The following is a 20,944-nucleotide window of genomic DNA, read 5'->3' on the forward strand; positions in this document are numbered from 1 at the left end:
GAGTTTGGCGGTTATGGTACCGCTCTTGAAATGGTAATGGAATCACTGCCACCCAGTTAGCGGTCTGACCGCCCTATCACGATGCATGCAGCTTCATAGACGAAAGACCGCCCTATACCATCACCTCCGCCAGGAAATCTTGACTGCGGATGCAGTGAGATAGGCCAATGCCTCTGTCAAAGGGTAACCCTGCCAGTGTTACCGCCAGCCCAATCACAATGTGCCTTTCTGCCGACTTGACTGTGGCGATCAAACCTCCACACCTGAGCTATTGGAAAGGGAGGCATATAAGTCTGAAACTCATCTGTACTGAGCTTCACACGTCCTGTGCCACCATGGAGTCGATCCTACAAGTCCTGCCGCTGCTGTTCCTGCTTGATGATGTCCAAAACCGATTCCGTTGGGGACTCAACCGATGGTAAGCCACAATCTTACCCATTTCCACCGACTCCTCAGCAAATAGATGCCTCACCATGGACATGTCAAACATATTTTGGGGGCCCCTGTTCATAAAACATCTGAATGTATGATCCAATTACAGCTCTATTATGCCTGCTTTGGCCTGGTCACTGACACTGCACAGGCACACTCTACAAAAGTTGACATGTGTTTACATCTAATAAACTGGGATAGTCATGTGTGCATTAATTTGTGTAACACAACAGCATCTCCTGACTAATATCACATCTATTAATCTCAGTGACACCATCACATTGCTCACATGCTAGGTCCTGTTGTGATATCAAAGATACAATCTATATGGATTTGTCAGGAAACCTTCTCTGCTAAATCTCTGTAATGGACTTTCAAACCCCACCCACATTTAAAGGTAATATCAGGTAAATGGGATTCCAAATAATCTTCACTCTAGAATCTCGCCCCATAATGCTTTGCTGAGCCTTTGGTTGGCATTGTATTTTTGCCCATAACTTTGCTTGGGGTGGTCTTAGGCGGATGGGACCACCACTGAATCGTCAGCATGATATGCTCTTTGTGTTCAAGGCATCTCCTTGGTCACCCCTAGGTTAGGGGGGACCCCAAAATCATCACCTCCCTCATTGCCTGATATTTTTCAAAGCTCACTTTTGGGAATTGGTTATACGCTTTTTAGCATGTAAAGGTAAAGTTGTTTTATCAAATGGTTGTGGGTGCAATAGTTAACTCCGCTAAGTGGCAGAGTCCGATTTTTTGCATGAATTCGGTGTTTTTCAATGCAATGCGTAGTGAGCAAATCTCTGCAACCTCCCCTAGCGGAGCGAAGTTCCTTGCCCATGGTTAGTGTGGTGTCAGATGGGTGTTGGGGATTCCACTGTTATATGTTTAAAAAAATGCAGTGAGATGAGATGTGCCAATGTTAGAGAAGAAGAAGGACGAAGCACAAAACAGATAAGTGATAATAAAGAACAAGTGGGAAATGGTGGACTTAGAATGAATGAAGGTCCTGCTAGTATCAGGCCTGATGTGTTTAATTAGTTTTTAACTCATCCGCATAGGTATTTACACTTTACATGTAAACGAAGGATTGCATGAAATATTTTTGTTTGAAATATTTATTTTAAAAAGTGACCTTGTTCTCTCGCAACTCTCTCCTACCTTCCACTGTAACCCCAATTATCCATCAGCTAGCTATACAATCCTACTCCCGTAAAATAACTCACCGCCATGAAAATGTCTCTCCTGCTTTCCCAACCTAATTCCACTACCCCATGCTGAAGCTGTGCTCTTCCACCACCCACCCTAATCCCAACTTTCCTTTTGCCCTGCAAGCTGTCTCCTAGAACCCACTTTAATTCCAAATATCTTTCCCCACGGACGCATGCACTGATCCCAACAAACATGTGGACATTGACCATAAAATGTAAGGGCATCACATGTGCCTCTTGTAAAATGGGCACTGCTCCTAAAAGCTGTGCAGAAAAAGTCCGTCTCCTCCGTGGCCTTCCTGAGGAGATCTAAGGGGACTGTGAATAGCGATTATGTTGGTGAGATGTGTGAGGGAGCAGTGCTACATTCACGGGCCAGGAAGTGGATCAGTTGTATGCACGGAATGTCCTTACGTTCTGGGGCTAAGCACTCAAAATGAAGAACTGGATTAACCCAATTACTGGGTCTCGGCGGCAGGGGAACTGCCCAAGCCTTCCATACCCTTCATACGTAGTAAAAGGAGACACAGGGGCCTTCGTCTGCAGGAGGAAGCCAGATTTATTCAAATAGCCCGGGCTATGGAACAGAGTCCCAAGCTTATCAGAAACAAGACAGAGGAGGCTGCTGCTTTACTCCGCAGCTTACAAGCCTTTTATACTTTTTCATCTCAGTCTTTTGGCTGTTAGTTCATTGTTCAATCAGGGCAGTGTTTGCAGTTGATAACCAGATCCAGACGACGTTTGTAGATGGTGATCTGGTCAAGGCTTGGTTCACAAATCATTGTTCACTCGGCTTGATCAAGGCTCAGTTTTTCAGGTCATTGTTTAATCACCTTGATCAAAGCCCGGTCTTTCAGGTCATTGTTTAATCACCCTGATCAAGGCCCAGCAGTCAGACCATTGCCCAGGTAACCTGATCACGGTGTCAAGGATGTTTACCATGCTGGGAGCAGGAGATGGAAAACAAATCATTTACACAGGGTGTGAGTGTCTCATGGCTTTCTGTTGAACTGCAAGAACAGGGGGGGTTGGGTGTGTGACAGTTCCTGGGCAGAAATGCAGGCAGCAAGATGGCTGTTGTCGTGATAGTTAGATTTTCCTCAGGCATCAGCAGAAACGACCAGGTGGGTTGTGTGGAAGTGTTTGACACGAGATGGCAATGAAAAAGCAATGGAGTCTCGGTACAAATGTTGCCGATCAGAAGAACACTTTTCCTCACAAATTAATATTATGGTGGATGTAAATCTCTTCAGTGTCTGATTGTTTACCTCCGATCTGCCCCACCCATCCCCTCATGTTTCTTGCCCCTGTTGCACATAATAGCACTGCGTGGTTCGACGTTCTTGCATTTAGTGTGCACTGTCTGCCCAAAAGGCCTGTGCATGCAAAACAGACACCTAATCCCTAAGACCTCTGACAGCATTAAGAAGGGTCTTCCAACATGTCTGTAGGAGAGAAGGATCAATGGTTGATATCCTCTGTCCATCATAATGGGAGAAAAGCCCCAAGCATTCTGATCTTCCAAACTCTATAGGATATGGACCTATTAATCCCCATTGCCATCCTCCATGGAGATAGCCACAGAGATATTATCCTGCAGCTGACTGACCTCCCCTCCCTGTTGGATCCATGGTCATGGGCATGATAAAAGCAGCAGCAGGTTCCACACCTGAGGTGTTAGACCTGCTTAATTTGAGCAGGCCGGTTGCTGCTGAGGGTACCGGCACAAATGTTATTTTTCCACATCACTCATTTACTAAGAGTAGGTGAGGGAAAAACTAACAAAGTCAAAATAAGAAGGAAGAGAAAGACGGAAAAAACTCCAGAAAGGGCGAAAGTAGGAAGCCATAATAGTGGGATAAAGGGGAGGAAACGTCTGGTAGTGGATTAAGGAGGCATGAAGTGGATTTAAGACTACCAGCCTTGGTATTTTGTATGCGGACGTTTAAATGCACTGCCACAGGTTTTTCGACAGTTTCTTGCACCGGTATTCCTCCCTTTAAAAATGGAACACTAGTGAGACATATTTATTGGCAAGTCACACAGTGCAGCTCAGCAAGTCACCTTGCTGCTCTGCACTGCATGACAGGGGGAGCGCAGGAATGGGCATTATTAAGTCAATATGGTGCACTCACGTCTGAGCATACCCATCCCACTCTGGGTGACAAATGCAAAAACAACAGTTGATGGACAGAATGCTCAGACGTGAGTCCCATGCTCTCCACACCAATGGAGTCAAGCTATCCTGGCTGAAGACAGCTGATAGCCAGAAACCGGTCCTAGGATGCTTGATTCCGGTCCAGGAAAACATTGGTTGGCAGTTCGGGCTGGACTGTTCCCATGAGGCACAGGGTCAAGGCTGATTTGCATATGGCCATGTCTGAACTGGGGTGGTGTGGAGTGCAAAAAAACGATGGATTTAGGCCCATATCTCTGTACTGGGGTGAATGTATGACATTGTTCTGCATTCTGTCCATCAACTGTTGTTTTTGCATTTGTTTTTGTTTTTGCATTAGCCCTAACACAGGCACATTTGCACCATGGTGCAAGTGTGCCTGGATTGTATGGAGGAATGTAATTGTGCAGGAAGAGACACCTTCTTGCCCATAAACAATCCCAAGGCTGTTTCCTCTTTCTATGGGTGCTGCAGAGTTGCCCATTGGCAGGTCTACCACTTCTGGTAAATCTAACAATGTGTCAAAATCCATGGATGCTGTTTGGGAACACCCATGCAATGTCTATGGAAATGCCTCCCTGGTGCAGAGAAATGCAACGCAGTGATTTGTGCTGCTTTGCATAACTCGAGATATATGATGCCACTCAGGCCATATAAGATGTCCCTGAGTGGCTTCATAAATCTCATTTTTTCATGTGTGTCGCTCTTGTACCACATTGCATGGTGCAAGAGCAACACAAAGGGACTCATAAATATGACCCTGGGTGTCAGCAGAAGGGGCAGGAGATACGGCAGCACAAGAAAGGTCCACAGCAGCTACAGGGGGCACAGAGGGGAGAGACGTGGGTGCTGGAACATAGGTTGCAGAAAGTTAAGTAAAAGCAGAAACTGCAGAAGCAGTGGTAGGTCCACAGATTGTGGATGTGTCAATAGCAATATCAGCAACAGTGATGGCAGCAGAGCTCACCTAGGTGGCTGAAGTAGGTATTGGGGTAGTGGAAACAGCAGGGCGTGGAGTTTGGGCAGGTGTGGGATGTATATTGCTGTTGATGCCCTGTGTCCGGGATCTCTGCCTCCACACAACATTCCATACAACCCTCCTGAACATTGTTGATCCCCTAATTAAACCTTTTCCTTCTTGTGCAAATCATTGCAGAATATTATATGCCTATCCATTGAATAGCTATTGGTCTAGACCAGTATTTCCCCAACTGTGGTCACAAGCGGATTTTTATTGAGTCATGAATGCACAAGCAATAAATGAAGATTCATTTAAATTCTGAATCTCGCTTGTCACATTTACTACACTTCAAAGACAGACGTCAAATGTCAGACTATGGGCCTGATTATGAGTTTGGCGGTCATGGTACCGCTCTTGAAATGGCGTTGGAATCACTGCCACCCAGTTAGCGGTCTGATCGCCCTATCACGATGCATGCAGCTTCATAGACGAAAGACCACCCTATACCATCACCTCCGCCAGGAAATCTTGACTGCGGATGCAGTGGGGATAGGCCAATGCATCAGTCAAAGGGCAACCCTGCCAATGTTACTGCCGGCCCAATCACAATGTGCCTTTCTGCCGACTTGACTGTGGCAATCAAACCTCCACACCTGAGCTATTGGAAAGGGAGGCATATAAGTCTGAAACTCATCTGTACTGAGCTTCACACGTCCTGTGCCACCATGGAGTCGATCCTACAAGTCCTGCCGCTGCTGTTCCTGCTTGATGATGTCCAAAACAGATTCTGTTGGAGACTCAACCGATGGTAAGCCACACTCTTACCCATTTCCATCGACTCCTCAGCAAATAGATGCCTCACCATGGACATGTCAAACATATTTTGCGGGCCCCTGTTCATAAAACATCTGAATGTATGATCCAATTACAGCTCTATTAGGCCCTCTTTGGCCAGGTCACTGACACTGCACAGGCACACTCTACCAAAGTCGACATGTGTTTACATCTAATAAACAGGGATCATTTGTGTAACACAACAGCATCTCCTCACTAATATCACATCTATTAATCTCAGTGACACCATCACATTGCTCACATGCTAGGTCCTGGTGTGATATCAAAGATACAATCTGTATGGATTTGTCAGGAAACCTTCTCTTCTAAATCTCTGTAATGGACTTTCAAACCCCACCCACATTAAAAGGTAATATCAGGTAAATGGGATTCCAAATAATCTTCAGTCTAGAATCTCGCCCATAATGCTTTGCTGGATCTTTGGTTGGCATTGTATTTTTGCCCATAACTTTGCTTGGGGTGGTCTTAGGCGGATGGGACCATCACTGAATCATCAGCATGATATGCTCTTTGTGTTCAAGGCATCTGCTTGGTCCCCCCTAGCTTAGGGGGGACCCCAAAATCATCACCTCTTTCATTGCCTGATATGTTTCAAAGCTCACTTTTTGGGAATTGGTTATATGCTTTTTAGCATGTAAAGGTAAAGTTCTTTTATCAAATAGTTGTGGGTGCAATAGCTAACTCCGCTATGTGGCAGAGTCCGAGTTTTTGCATGAATTCAATGTTTTCAATGCAATGCGTAGTGAGCAAATCTCTGCAACCTCCCCTAGCGGAGCGGAGTTCATTGCCCATGGTTAGTGTGGTGTCTGTGCGAATGATGGGTGTTGGGGATTCCTCTGTGGGTGTGGTATCTAGGGAAATGCTGGTGATTGTGGATGGATCTATGTGTGCAGGTGTGATGTTTGGAGGAATTGTTTGGGGGAAAGATGGGTTTGGGGATGGGTCTGTGGGTGAAGTGTATGGGAGTATGCAGGGGTAGTGGTTGTGTCATGTGAGTGATTGGGTGCTTCTGTGTTTTGTGGTGTTTCTGTTTGTTCTGCTTGGGGCTATTGAAGCATGTGAGTGTGTATGTGAATGTGGGACAGTCATAGGAATAGGGAATTTGGATGGGGAAGAGGCAGTAGGTGGGATGGAGGTTTTGGGATGAGTGGAATGCTGCAGTGAGAGTGGAGGCCAGAGTCTGAAAAAGATCTCTGTAGACCATTGATAGCACTGTGGATGCCTTCCAGTTAGGCCACCATCTGTTGCAGATGACTGCCTTGTCCTTGGATGGCATTCAGTAGGGCATCTGCCCTACAGAGATGTGTTTCAGAAGGTCAATATCCTCCTCACTCAGTGCTGCTGGTGTTAAAGGTGCAGGAGCTACGGTAGGTGGAGTGAAGGAGATGGCTCCCCCCTTAGGGGAGTGGGCCTGTCCAACTGGATGGGGAACAACAGTGGGGTTGGAAATGGAAGGGGGTTGGTAGACAAGGATGGTGTGTGTACTGTTTCTGTGTGCTCCACCACCACTAGGGTGTGACCACTGAAGGTTGACTGATTGTGACGCAATTCGCCTGCATCTCCTGTGGCACTTGCCTCACGCTCTGGACCACTGACTCCCTCATGTCTGTTGTGTCACAACCGGAGCCACTGCGGTCAGCTGCTTCCCTAACAATGTTGGCCCTGTCTCCTCCGCTTCCCTGGAATGATGCTGAAATTAAATTTAAAAGGGAGATGCTGAGTGCTCTAAGAGGGCACAACTCCCTAGTTGTGGGCAGTCACAGGGGGTAGCCATTGTAGGTTACAATAGTGTCCCTTAGTGACAGAGAAATGGTGCCTAAGGCCCACATGCCTGCCAATAGTTCTAGGTATAGGTAATGGGTCACCAACAATGGGAAGAGTGTGGAGGCTCAAATAAACACAGGAGTCAGTGAAACTACTGTCAGGTGTCATCTAGTGTCTACAGAGAAGATACCTGATACATGTCATCAGGTTGTGGCAGCAGACAACTGTGAATGACATTACCAGCTGGCTCTGGTTCCTTTCTAGTAGAGAGACAGGTCTCAGGTTCCCTTAAGGTAGTTGTGAGCCCGCCCATGCCCGTGGATTGTTTGCTAGGGAATGACTTGGAACAAACTGGCTGGAATGAAGTGGAGATGACGTTGCACCTAGAAATGTTGGGGTTGCCTGAGTGGGTCTGTGTGACAATTGCCCAGGAGGAAAGTCAACAGATCCTAGAGGCTAGAAAAATGGCTCAGACAACTGCAAAGAAGCAAAAGGCAGGGGGCATTAGAAAATAGCCCCTGAAACTCCAGTGGTACCGGTGGATGGGCCTCAGAAGGAGACGTCTCTAAAGCTGACCGGGGAGGACATTGTCTCCTTAGGATACCTATCTGCGCCTGCTGGATGTCAAAGTGAGTGTGGGCCCTACAGGGAGTTCTTCGTGTGCAGAAGGGAAGTCGGGCCAGACGAGTGGATCTGGGATTGTGTCCGGTCTAGTATGCAGATTAAAGGTTGCACCGCCACAGCCGTGTGCGGTGTGTGGATGAATGAATCCAGGGAGAGGAAAACCGCCACGTTGGTATGCGGTATGTGACCCCCAGATCCACTCGTCTGGCCCGTCTTCCCTTCCGCACATGAACGTGGCGGCCTCCCAAATTATCCTTCTACACACCGCGCATGTCCGTGGTGGTGCAACTTTCTTTGCAATTCGCACGCCGTGATTCCGACAGGACACAACCGAAGGTTTTACATGCCACTGTTTCCCCGCCGGGACGCGGTTCTCCGGCCCCCAGCAAGCACTATAACAATTCATACGACCCTGTCCTGATGATGACCATAGTTACTGGATCGAAACGCCGTCGACCCTGCAGCGCAGCTATAGGCGCAGCCTCGGTGGTTCCACAAAATCATTACCAATTCTTTCCCCATTTCTTAATCTGTCTGGAACCAACCTATTCACTGTATATATCTGCTCACATTAGCACATTGCGCCGTTCTCGTCCACTGACAACTCATTGTCACTTGCGTCGCCACTTTTGTGTCACATACACAAACTAGCACCAGGACACAAGTCCTAAAAAAAGAAGTGTGAGGACGCTGTCACTGGAAGTGACATCACAACAAGAAGTGACGTCACTAAAGGTGGCTTGCACCATCTGGCTCATTGCCGCCCCTCGCTCACCCCTTAGATGCGATTGCATCTGCGAAGCCAGAGCATGTGTAGCGTCCTGTGAGCTCCGATCTCGTCCCAGAGAGGGCAAAGAGTGAAGTCCAGCTGTTTGGCAGGGGGGACGGCGTCCACCCGGTAAAATAAGTGGGGGGACGCTGTCCACCCGCGTGGTACCCCGACTCGAGCCCTGACTAGCACCGAGTCCAAGTTGGGTTGTACATGCATTTATTGTTTACAGTGCTGATATAACTGTATATTTATTTATTTATTTTTGTCTAATTCTTTCTTAAATACATGATGCTTAATACACCTTCTTAAAAGTCAACCTAGATTCTCCTGGCCTCTCCTTTTTGTGTAAAGTATTGTACTTTCATGCCAACCTGTCTCCCTTAAATATACCAGTTGAAATACTGTTTTTTATTTCACGTCTGTTTGAGTATGGCATAGATTTGTAATGGAAGGGAGCATTTCCAGTACAAAATACTATCATTAGACTAATGTAAAATCTTTTCACACTGTGGAAGTGTGCTGCACAGTGCAGCACACATGCAAAACGGGAAAAGTTAGGGGCGGGGAAAAGTATATCTCCTTTTTAAAGCCTGCTTTCAAATGAAGATCATTTTTGGTGCAAGGCCTTGTCTACTTGTTATTAAATTGGGATTTTGTATCAAAAACCATGGGTGGCTGCACATGAATGTCCATGTGCGCTTTTTGCTAGTTTTTGGTACTTTTACTTATAAACTCTTGAAAATACCAATTTATGTTGAAATGAAATAATTTTTTATTTGATTCAGTTCTCTTACGAGAACAACACTTTTATTAGACAATATCAATTACATTTTTTACTAATAAAATTATTACACTAATAAAATGTTTAAAATGTTTTTAAAAAGTTGTACATGTTAATACAGACAAATTAATTTGGTGGAGCTTGGTAGAGTGAAATCAAATTCTGGACCGTATTTATTTTACATTTCATTTTAATCGGAATTATGTATCTGTTCCTGGCTGCAACCACAGTCTCATTTGGACAGATGAACAGCACGTGTTCTAGGTCTTGCACCCCACCTTTGCATAGGTCACATAGATTAGTCCCTCCTTCTTTTAGTGACCACTTGAATGTGTGAGATTGCAGGGGTAATATTCCGAGCCGCAATTGTATAATACTTCTCCTAACTCCGTGATTTAGATTAAAAAAGATGTATGGTTGAATTTCTTTTTAAACTATTGTATCTGCGTACTGCTTGTACGTTAAGAGCCTGGAGCAGTGTTGAATGTCCAATTCCATGCTTATCCTTGGGGTCAGGTGCTTCAAGCAAAGTTTCAGTTGGGCTGGTGACCAAGATTTTTACATTTCTAGGGAAACTGATGTCAATTTAAAAGCAATGCTTAGGTTTTTACCAAAGATGTACTTTGGAGAGTCTGGCTCGAGTCACTCTATTTTTAACAGTGCTCTTAAAGATCCTTGATCTGCATGAACCAGATTGTACACCCATCTAATTATGTTTGAGATCCCTCTGGCGTAGGAACTAACTAACGATAGTTCTTACCTGAGAGCTTGAACCTGGACTGCTTTTGACATCCTGGTTAATTTCCGCAGGGTTTTCCCTTCTTTGATGTCAATTTGCTTCCATTCTGTTATTGGTATATATTCTATAGCATAAGACAAAACGGCTGGAATATTTGAGCTGTATACCTGAAGCAAGGAAGAGAAGTGCCTTTGACCAGTGGAAGAATCAAGGGGCATATTTACGAGTTCTAGCGCATCTCTGCATATCAGCAGAGATGTGCCAGAACAAATGTGTCACGCAAAACTACCCTTGCGTCACGGCAGATGCGCCGCATTTACATAGCGGCGCGCCATGACGCAAGGGTAGGCAGATGCATGACGCATCTCGTGATGTAAGGGCGGCGCATCGCTGGAGTCAGTTCGCAAGTGCGACACAACTCCAGCAATGCTCAGGGCCGACCAATTCTTAACATGCTGCGTCAATACTTACGCCTGCTCCAAGCAGGCGTAAGGAATTGACGTAGCATCGTCGCGGAAGTGCCTGCGTGAAATAATGTAGATTTCACGCAGGCACTTTTGCGAGGTGCACAGGCGCCGGAACGCCCACCCTGCATGGGAACGCCCCCATTGTGGTGCTGGGCTTTATAATATGACGTATCTCCCTAGATGAGTCACGTTGTAAATGCCTCGCAGGGATGCACCACGTTTACGCCGCTGTTGCGTCACATAAGGCAGCATAAACATAGCACAAGGGGCTTGTAAATCTGCCCCCAAGTCTTTGAAGAGCCCCTGAGTGGATATCTGCGTTTCGACCCATCTTTTGGAGGTGAGGCTGATTGTACAAAGACTGAGTGAAAGTTCTCCCAAGATATATATAGTCTTTGACAATTTCCAATGGTTTTCCCCCTAATAACCAGTTGTATTTATAATAGGTCTTCTTCCTTGTATTTGGTAAAATGTTTGTTTTGGTGACATTTGGAATAAAGTAGTTTTCTTTGGTGTATCTGGTAAGTGCCAACAGATTTCTTTGAAGGCCAAATGGGGTCAAGTCGAGGATTACTACATCGTCAGCATACATCAAAGAATGGATTTTAGTAGAAGCAATCTTCGGCGGAAAGTTTTTGACCTGGTTAAGATTTTCTGGTAGGTCACTCAGATATAAAGAAAACAATAAGGGGGCTAAGAGACACCCTTGACGCAGGCCATTTGGGGTTGATATTGGGGAGGTAAGGCCCTTCTCCCTCCCCATTTGGACTTGGCACCATGTACCCGAATAAAGTAATGTTCTTAAATGGAGAAGGTTTTGTGGGATTCCCATTTTTTGGAGTTTGTGCCAAAGCTTGGCTCGTCGACCCTATCGAAAGCGGTGGTAAAATCTTCAAACACTGCATATACTACTTGCGATTTTTTGATCACATATTTTTCTAGTATTGTTTGGAGTAGTGCAATAGTTTCAATTTATGTTGGTTTATAAATCCCAAAAAGGATTTTGCATCAGGTCTGCGTTAAAAAAGTAAAATAAACCAGATGCAAAACCTTTGGAAACCTGGGCCTACATTTTGCCTATACAGAGCAATTTCACAACATTTTCATAGAATTTTGGAAATTTATAAGAAAGAAATTGCACGATTCCACACAGTTCCAAGTAAGCTTAATCTATTTTTTTCACACTCTATGGGTTTCTTCTCTAAAATGTCTTCTCTAGGTCAAAGTCGATATATTTGCAGAGCGTATGAGGATAAACTGAAACTATGTGCACACAATATCTTTTTTCATTTACATGTTTAAATGCAACGCAGTTTCAATTCCAAACTATTTAGCTGATCAAACTTACAAAGTTCGGTTTTTTTGTACACGCATGATCACAAACTTTTTGTTTATTTCAAAAGGCTAAGGTATTGCAACCATCTAAATATACATTGCACTTGGAATGATCCTTGACAAATATTTATACCAATTAATCCTTTAAATTAGTACACCTTTCACATTTTTGACATCTGAAACAAAGCAATGAGATTATCGACTGCCTACTTCACAACCACTTGCCTAGTGTGAACTGCCCGCTAGATGGCCCCGTTGCATCACAGTGAAGCTGTGAAAGCTCAGGAAAAGTTAGAAGAAGTCATGACTTGTGAGAACAACCAAGCATTAAAAATCTTCTGACTGATCTCGCATTGATGTTGTTTCTCAAACAGTTTGCAACATCTTCAAGTAATTTTCAGTCATTTTTGATTCGTTTGAGTTCTCAATATGTTATGGTTAAAATCCGCACATTTTGCAGCACCTGGTAGATTATGTGTCGTTTGTGGTCAATTCGCCAACTATGTTGCAAAATTTCTGGGGCCCTGACTATGTTACAGAAACTTGCAAAAAACAGCCTGTATTTAGTCACCTGTAGGTTTTCTTTTAAGAAATATAGAAACAAAGACATTTGATTTCAAATCAGGGCACTCAATCAAACAATTCGTATGTCGACAGATCAGAGAACGACCCAACTTGGGGGCAGATTTATGCCGGACTTGCGCCACGTTTAAGACGCCGTTGCGTCACGAAACGGCGGCGTAACCTTGGCACATCTCTGCGACCCATTTACAACGGGATGCATCTAGGCAGATGCGTCACGTTGTAAAGCCCTGCGCCACATTGGGCTTTCCTGCGCAGGGTGGGCGTTCCGGGGCAGGTGCGCCTCGCAAAAGTGCCTGTGTGAAATCTACAAGATTTCAGGCAGTCACTTTTAGGCCAATGCTGCGTCAAAACCCTGCGCCTGCTTGAAGCAGGGGTAAGGCTTGACGCAGCATTGGACAGATATGTCTCCCCAGAGCATTGTTGGAGCTGCTGGAGCTGTGTCGAGCTTGCGACGCAACTCCAGCAATCGCCGCCTTTACTGCACAGATGCGTCACGCATCTGTGCCGTTTCTGCCCCATGCGGCGCACCATGGGTGGCGGAGCTGTGGCACACAATAACTGACGCCTCCCTGGGGATGCGCCAGTTATTGTAAATCTGCCCCTTGGTGTGCAGCTTCACCCAAGCTAATTCAGTACCAATTCAGTCATATTTCAGTCTCAAGCCTCATACGTCATAGAGATGTGAGTTGCTTCTCAGTAAACTCTGTTAAGTCAAACCTATCATAGACTAAACAAAGCCATGCAGGCCAAATAGGAAGGCCAACTTGGTAGGACACATTGCGTGCATGGAAACACATTGCGCCAGCAGAAATACTTTGCACTTGTATAGACATCAGAAGGCGTTTTGTTTGGGGAATGGGGGAAGTGGGATTGGTAGCGCGTTTTGGGGATGTCATTCTGCATCCTCCTCCACTAAATCAGGGCATCTAAAAGATATACCCTGGAGATTAAGGTTATCAAGTGTGATTACTATCCATACTGTACTTGAGGTTTAACCCCTATAACCCCTCCCGGAGTAAATCTTGAATGTTGCTATTGGAACTTTTGAGAACAAAATCTAGAAAATAAACAACTCTGGTATTAAATGGAATGAAATAGTCTTAAGCTTTGAAACTCCTATGGTAAATACCAGTATCTACCAAACTTACTTGCCAGTCACCATCTACTGCCAAAGGACCTGGGGGCATATTTACAATAATTGGCGCATCCCTGCAAATCAGTAGGGATGCACCAGTTATTGTGCGCCACAGCTCCATGGGGCAAAAACGGCACAGATGCGTGACGCATCTGTGCCGTAAAAGTGATGCATTGCTGGAGTTGCGTCGCAAGCGCGACGCAGCTCCAGCAATGCTCGGGCGGCCCTATCTAGTTAATGGTGTGTCAATCCTTACGCCTGCTTCAGGCAGGCGCAGGGTTTTGACGCAGCATGGGCCTAAAAGTGACTGAGTGAAATCTTGTAGATTTCACTCAGCCACTTTTAGGAGGCGTTCCTGTGCCGGAACGCCCCCCCCCCCTTCACAGGAACGCCTACATGTGACGCAAGGCATTACAATGTGATGCATCTCCCAAATGCGTCACGTTGTAAGTACCCCGCACCATGGAGCAGGATTTGCGCCGCTGCTGCGTCACAAAAGTGACGCAACGGCAGCGTAAATGAGGCGCAAGGGGCTTGTAAATCTGCCCCCTGGTGTGGTGGATACATTTTAGCCATGGCACTAGAGTACTTGACATCTAATCTCAGCTTTGCCACTTTTAATAAATATGCTGAAATGAACACTGTACCCTAAACCTAGGCAGGGCCCACAACACAGTGGCATTTCACTAGGAAGTGCAGCCCCTAGCCTTGTCAACAAAATCACTTTCGGCCCAGTTTCAGTCTATTTGAGTAACTGGAAATGTAGAACTAGGAGACACTAGAGCAGATGTGCAATAAACGAAGGCAGTGAGGTGCCATAAGTCATTTTGTTGTGCCGCGCTGCATTCGTTTCGATGAGCAGGGTGCAACCAATTTACAATAATATGGAACATCTGTGTGCTTCCCCCTGCGCTGGCGCACAAACTGCTGCCATTCGCTGGCGCAGACACCATGGTGCAAGGATGTCTGCATCGTGGGGAGATTGTTTTTCTGCAGGAAGGGGCACCTTCCTGCACAAAAAACAATCAATTGAGGTGATTTCCTCTTCCAATGCGTACTGTAGAATGCAGCACGCATTGAAAGAGGAAAAAACCGAGTACAAATGAAAACATTTCTCCTCGTTGCTTGCAAATCTGGAAATGCATCAGTGGACTTGGGTGTTGTGTGGGAACACCCAGAACCACACCCATGTCTCGACTCTAACATGCAAATTGTTTCATGAAAAGGGGCGATATTTACAAGCACAGGTAAAGTCATGCAGAGTGGCTTTACATGTGCTTGTAAATGTCACTCAGCAGATTGCACCGCTGGTGCATCACACAAGGTGGCGCACCAGCGCTGAAAGGGCTTGTAAATCTGCCTCACTGTTTTTAATCCCGGCCTTGCATTTGGCCAAATTATGTGCTCTTGAGCAATCATTTTTTCCCCTGCTCCCTTTTTGACAATATTGGGAATATTTTGAAGTAATGTAAAAGCTGCTAGTAAGTATTTTAATAAAAAATTAACCGGATATTAAATGGGGAGAGGAGAAGTGCTCAGTTTCAGTGTATATTCAATAGGAAAGTCAGTAAATGTACAGCCTTTGAAGCAAGGTGTAGTGTACTGCATTTTCCCACATTTTGGTCCCCTAAATGTAATTCCTTTCTATAGGCAAATAACTATCACTCCTTCAGCAATTAATGAGCTGTAAAAAAAAATCAGTAGCTGGGGGGAAAGCTGCTACAGGAGGGACCGGCACAATGCAACTTGAGGAGCAAATTCAGCCACTCGCTGATAATTTTTATTTAACAAAGGTCCTAGGTTAAAGTAATGACAAAAGAATTAAATTACACAGGCTCGAGATAAAGGCTGTGTTTTTCCTTCTTCAGAGTCCAGCCGGACCTAGAAGCGTTTATTTTGGAAAAAATTTTGTAAACATAGATAGAATTTAGGCGAAAACAGGTCGCACATGAATAACTGGGCACAAGCCTGTACCTGGTCAGAAGAGGACAATACAGAGGAAAAAGAAAAAGAGTTAACAGGCAAACAAGGAGAAAAGGGTGGCTTATAACACAATGCAAACACATTTTTGAATAAGCACAAACCCACAGTAACTACTATAAAAATTGCAAATCATAGCACGAGCAGTACTGTACAACAGTCGATAAGCAGCCCTACATTTATTAATGAAAACTCTGCTGGGGCCTTGTCCAGGAAGTATGCTGTTGATGTTTACTTCTTCAACTAATCTCCCTTCAAAGTGCTAATACATTGACAGATTAGTGTACTACACAGAGACACAACAACAGTATGATGTGCCCATGATCAAGCCATTTTTTATTAAGTGGTAGACCTGAGAATGGCCTTCCTGAGTTGGCTCTGTGATGGTCAAAACAGGACACTCCTGCAAAATGCAGCGTGATTGACTACGCTAATACCAACATAAAACAAAGATCTGTAAAACAAATGGAAACATTTTGGGGCAGATTTACAAGCCCCTTGCACCTCCTTCACTGCCAATGCGTCACTTTTTTTGACGCAACAGTGGCGCAAACAATGTGGACAATTAACAATGTCACACATCAAGGGAGATGAATCACATTGTAAAGATCTGAGTCCCATTATACCTGCATCAGGTATTGTCATATAGCTACTTCTTTTCTACATACTGCGTTAAGTTAGCACGAGTTTATTAAAGGTTTGCATGCCATTTTCATTCTTGCTTCGCTTTTGTACACGACACATAATTGTTGTTTTAGCTTTCAACCTAGAAGAGCTTCGTGATTTATTAGAGAAATAATATGTTATTGGTTTGATATCAGTTTTGTTCTGCACTCTGTCTGCACAGTGAGTGCTGAGGCTACACAGATAACTTAACCCAGTGTTGTTGTAAGGTCTGATCTTCGCACCCCTATAGACATAACACACATGCTGCTGCCAAAATCTGGCTCTAGGCGAGTTTTATATTGTTGTGCTGAACGCACAAAAACACACTTGATGTGCTTCGCATGCAGAAAGCTGGTGGAAGGTGATGTGATCCTCTTGCCACTGAGATTTTAAGGTATGGGCCCGCCCTGCTAAAACCAAAATGAGACCTTCATAGATATAAAATACTATGCTAAATAGGGAGGTTGTGAATTAGACATTGTTAATTTCTATTCATTCCAGCATCTTAGTATGCTGTCTCCATTTTTTTTTTTTTTTTAAATCTGTTTTATTGAAACTCTTGGTATACAAGTACAGTTCATTATATGCATAACTCAAAGGGGAAACAACAATCGGAGTGGTCCGTACAGTATCAAAGCAAATACAGTCGATGGTTAGAGGTCCGATAATTGTACATATACATATAAAATCACCACTTATCGCCTCATGGGTGGGCGCTGTATGCGTCAGACCATTCATGCCAGTGTCCTGCCTCGGAGTGCCTCGCAGCGTCGTTCCCGCCTGGGCAGCCAATCCTGCCCGCCCAGATGGGCAGCTTGGTGTCCAGCCTTCCCCCCGGTGTGCGTAGCCTTATGGTCAGTGGTGAAGTGTGGTGATTCCCTACAGTTTGGACAGCCATCCAGGTCTGACTCCGGGCGGCATGTACGAGTGTTGTGGACCACTAGACTGGTCAGGATATAGGCACCATGGGGTGGAAGGTCCCGGTAGTGGTTCGCCTATGTGCTGCACTCCTACGTGTAACCTTTGTATGCTAGTAGCGAGGGTGCGAATGGGAAAGGCAGGTCTGGTGTGGTCAACTGGGGGGCGACCTCTGCCGTGTGTGTCGCTATTCCGATCTAGGGAAGAACAGGAAAGAGTGTGCGGGTGCAACTAACCTAAGCATAGGGGGGGGGGTGCTGCAGTGTGGGTTTTGTCTCGTTGGTTACGAGCGGAGTAGCCGCATAGGGTGCTGCTCCGTGGCGCTCGCATGAGGGTGCTACAAGTGGTGCGTGATAACTTTGAATCCCGGGGTGGGAGTGCATTAGCGGGGTCGTCTGTGTGTGTGTGTCCCCCACCGGCAGGTGAGGGGGATGATGATGGGGGGGGCGCAAGGGGCGGAGCGGGTGGGGAAGGGGAAGCGGGGGGGAGGAGGGGGGGGGGGAAAGGGGAAACCGGGGGGGGGCTGGAGAGGGCGGGCGCGGGGGGCGGAAGGGGGGAGGGCGGTGGATCACGGGGGCGGCGTTTCTCGCTTATCTGCGCGCGTCATTCGTTGCTCCCTTTCCTCTCTGCCCCCCTTCTACATCACCCCTTTGTCATGGCAGGCCCTGTTGAAAGCTCGAAGGAAACCCTCCCACATCTGGGCTATCGGTATGGCCCTCCGCCCCGCTGTTTCCTCCCTGCTTAGTACCGTGCCCTCTGCAGTCGCCCAGTAGGTGAGGGAGGCACTCCAATTTTTCGTCAGCGGTGGTGCTGCCGCTTTCCAGTGCCGGGTTATGAGTCTTTTGGCGGTTATCAGCCCTAAATCCCAGAACCTCATATGCGGTTTGTTGTGTTTCGTCCTGGCGAGGAGGCCCAATACACAGGCGTCCCAGTCGTGTCGAGCACTTAGTCCCGTTCCCTTTGCCAACAGTGTGGTGACATCATGCCAATACGTCTGTAGTTTGGGACATGCCCATAGCATGTGTAGGAGATCCGCATTCAGTAGCGCGCAGCGTGGGCATTTGGATGTGTTCAGGCCAAAATAACGATTAATCTTGTCTGGGGACAGATATGCCCTGTGTGTTATGTAGAACTGTATGATTCTGAATCTCGAGTTGCGAGGAATGTGCTGTGGCCCCTCTAAAATCCTTTCCCATTCCTTATCCGACCAGTCCTCCCCCCTGTCCGTGGTCCACCTGTCTCTGAGTGATCGCAGGGAGCATGTAGTGTGGGATCTCAGCGCCTGCGTTAGCCAATGTACGATGTGTGTGCCCGCCCCCATTACGTGCAGGTATTGTATTAAGAGGTGTGTCTCGGGTTCCGCTGTCATATCTCCCCAGTGTTCCGTTAGGACCCGTATCATTGATGCATGCGTCAGGAATTGACCCGCTGGCAGTCCTGGATTCTCCACTAGTCCCTCGAACTGCACCAGGGCCCCATCGTCGTAGAGGTCCGCCATCGTTTCAAGTCCCACCTGTGCCCAGTCTTGCAGACGCGCTGCCGTCACTACTCCCCCTGGTCTGGGCAGTCCTTCCAATGGTAATGCTGGGGCGTAGGGTGTAGTCTCCCTGGTTAACGTCAGTGCAATGCTGTCTCCATTCGCCTTTTATGGACTAATAACTATGCTGATAACTTTGTTGCTTATAATATGTTTGCTAGTATTATACAAGATACTGCGTTTGAGAACCTTGCATTAGTTAATAAATATTTCAAACATGCTTGTGTCCTCTTTTACTCCACGTTCTGGTTAGTGATGATTATATAACGAAAGAGTCTTCATGTTTTCCACCATTCCTGAGGTATTCTAAGTTCATGTTCTGGTCTGTCTAAGCATTGGGAGTTTGTTATGACCAATGAGACACTGTAGCTAGCTCGGTAAGGGGATTTTGGGTACTGAGGTGAGTTTTGGGCCATCCTTATTCACCGAGGTTCCAGGACTCTATGCACAGTTCTGTAGGAGAACAGAATTCCCGCTACATGGCGCCCATACGTTGTTGGCCTTATATCATGACGCTCGAGTAGAATATCATTCAAACCTTAACCCCTTCACTGTCATTTCCGGTAAACGGTGGTGCCGGAAAAACCTACCTATTTTTGAAAAAGGTCTTTTCAAGCTTGATTCTTACTAAAACGGTTTCCTTGAATTACTACCCAGTTGTGCTACAAAGTTTACTTTGTTTTTTCTCTTTCCTGAGCTGTCATGGCTGCCGTGGACATTCCGCAGCATAGTCGCATTGCGGTGCGAGATCATTTGCGGGCTTACAATGTTCCTCTTGAAGGCTTAGCTGTGATTATGGTGGTGAGTGCGGAACATGCTTACCCTTACGAACTCTTTTATTCGTGGGTGACATTTCCAGCAGTGGACGCAAATTCAGGCATATTGCACACATACACTCCCACTCCTGTACCTAATGAGTATACTCCGTACAGGGCACAGGAAGTTCCTATCGATGTTTGCCAGCATGGAGTTTGGTTTGGTGGTGCCCTACCCCATTCATTAACTGCTCCGAGGTTAGGCCCTTTGTCCATTCCAGGCGCTAATTTGCCTGTTTTGGCTGGATTTACTCCTCATCCTCTACACGGCAATTGTAATTTGGCTGAACTCCGACGACTATATGTAGTCGCGATTGCCGTGATTAGAGCCTTAGTGCATTACACCAGCCGTAATCTTCCGGGTGGAGCCCCGGGGGGTGCGGCGCTTCCGGCAGGACAGGGTAATTTGAAAATCAGTCCTGTCATGGTCAATGCCGTTATGGGCAAGAAGCCCCAGGAAAAGAAGGATTTTCCTTTCTGGCTTGCCGAGAAATTTGACCAGCTGGAAGCTGTATTTCCTAATACGACTCCTGGTGAAAAACACAGGATTCTTACGCTTAGTTTGCCGAAGGATTTGGCCCCTGAGCTCGTTGACTGTCAGACCTGGGGGAAGACTTTTGCGGCGGTCTATGCTCGGTGCTACGTCACCCCGTCTATGTCCGTGCTGTCTTCGGTCCTTAAACGTGTTCAGGATGATCACGGACCCGAATCTACGGTAGAGTTGGGTATGCGCCTGTGTGGCACCTTTGATGTAGTTTGCGATCTGATCCTTGCTAATGTCAAGGGGGATGCAGTGAACTTTCAGGTTGCTAACGCGTTGGCGGTGCTTCCCGAGGCAGAGAAACCCCGACAGTTAGCGAAAATTATTGTGGCGGCTTATAAAACCCAGGGTCGCAATTGTAAGGGTGTTAAGCCTTTTTCTGTTAAAGATAAAAACCAACCCCAGGGACAAACTTCGGAAACTGATGTTCAGCCCAAGTTCAAAAAACAAAATTGGCCTAAAAAACAGAATCAGGGAAAGCAACCGCAACAACAACAAACACAGGTTTCTCGTCCTGCGTCTCCTTTACCTACGCAGTCAGAACGTGTTTATGACTTGCGCGACCGCGCGACGATTAAGACTCCTGATCGATTTCAGGCTTCTGACCAACGCTCTCCTCGTTCCTTACAGGACTCATCGGCTCCGTCGAC

Source organism: Lissotriton vulgaris (assembly GCF_964263255.1).
Source record: "Lissotriton vulgaris chromosome 9 unlocalized genomic scaffold, aLisVul1.2 SUPER_9_unloc_1, whole genome shotgun sequence".
In the NCBI taxonomy this organism is placed as follows: domain Eukaryota; kingdom Metazoa; phylum Chordata; class Amphibia; order Caudata; family Salamandridae; genus Lissotriton; species Lissotriton vulgaris.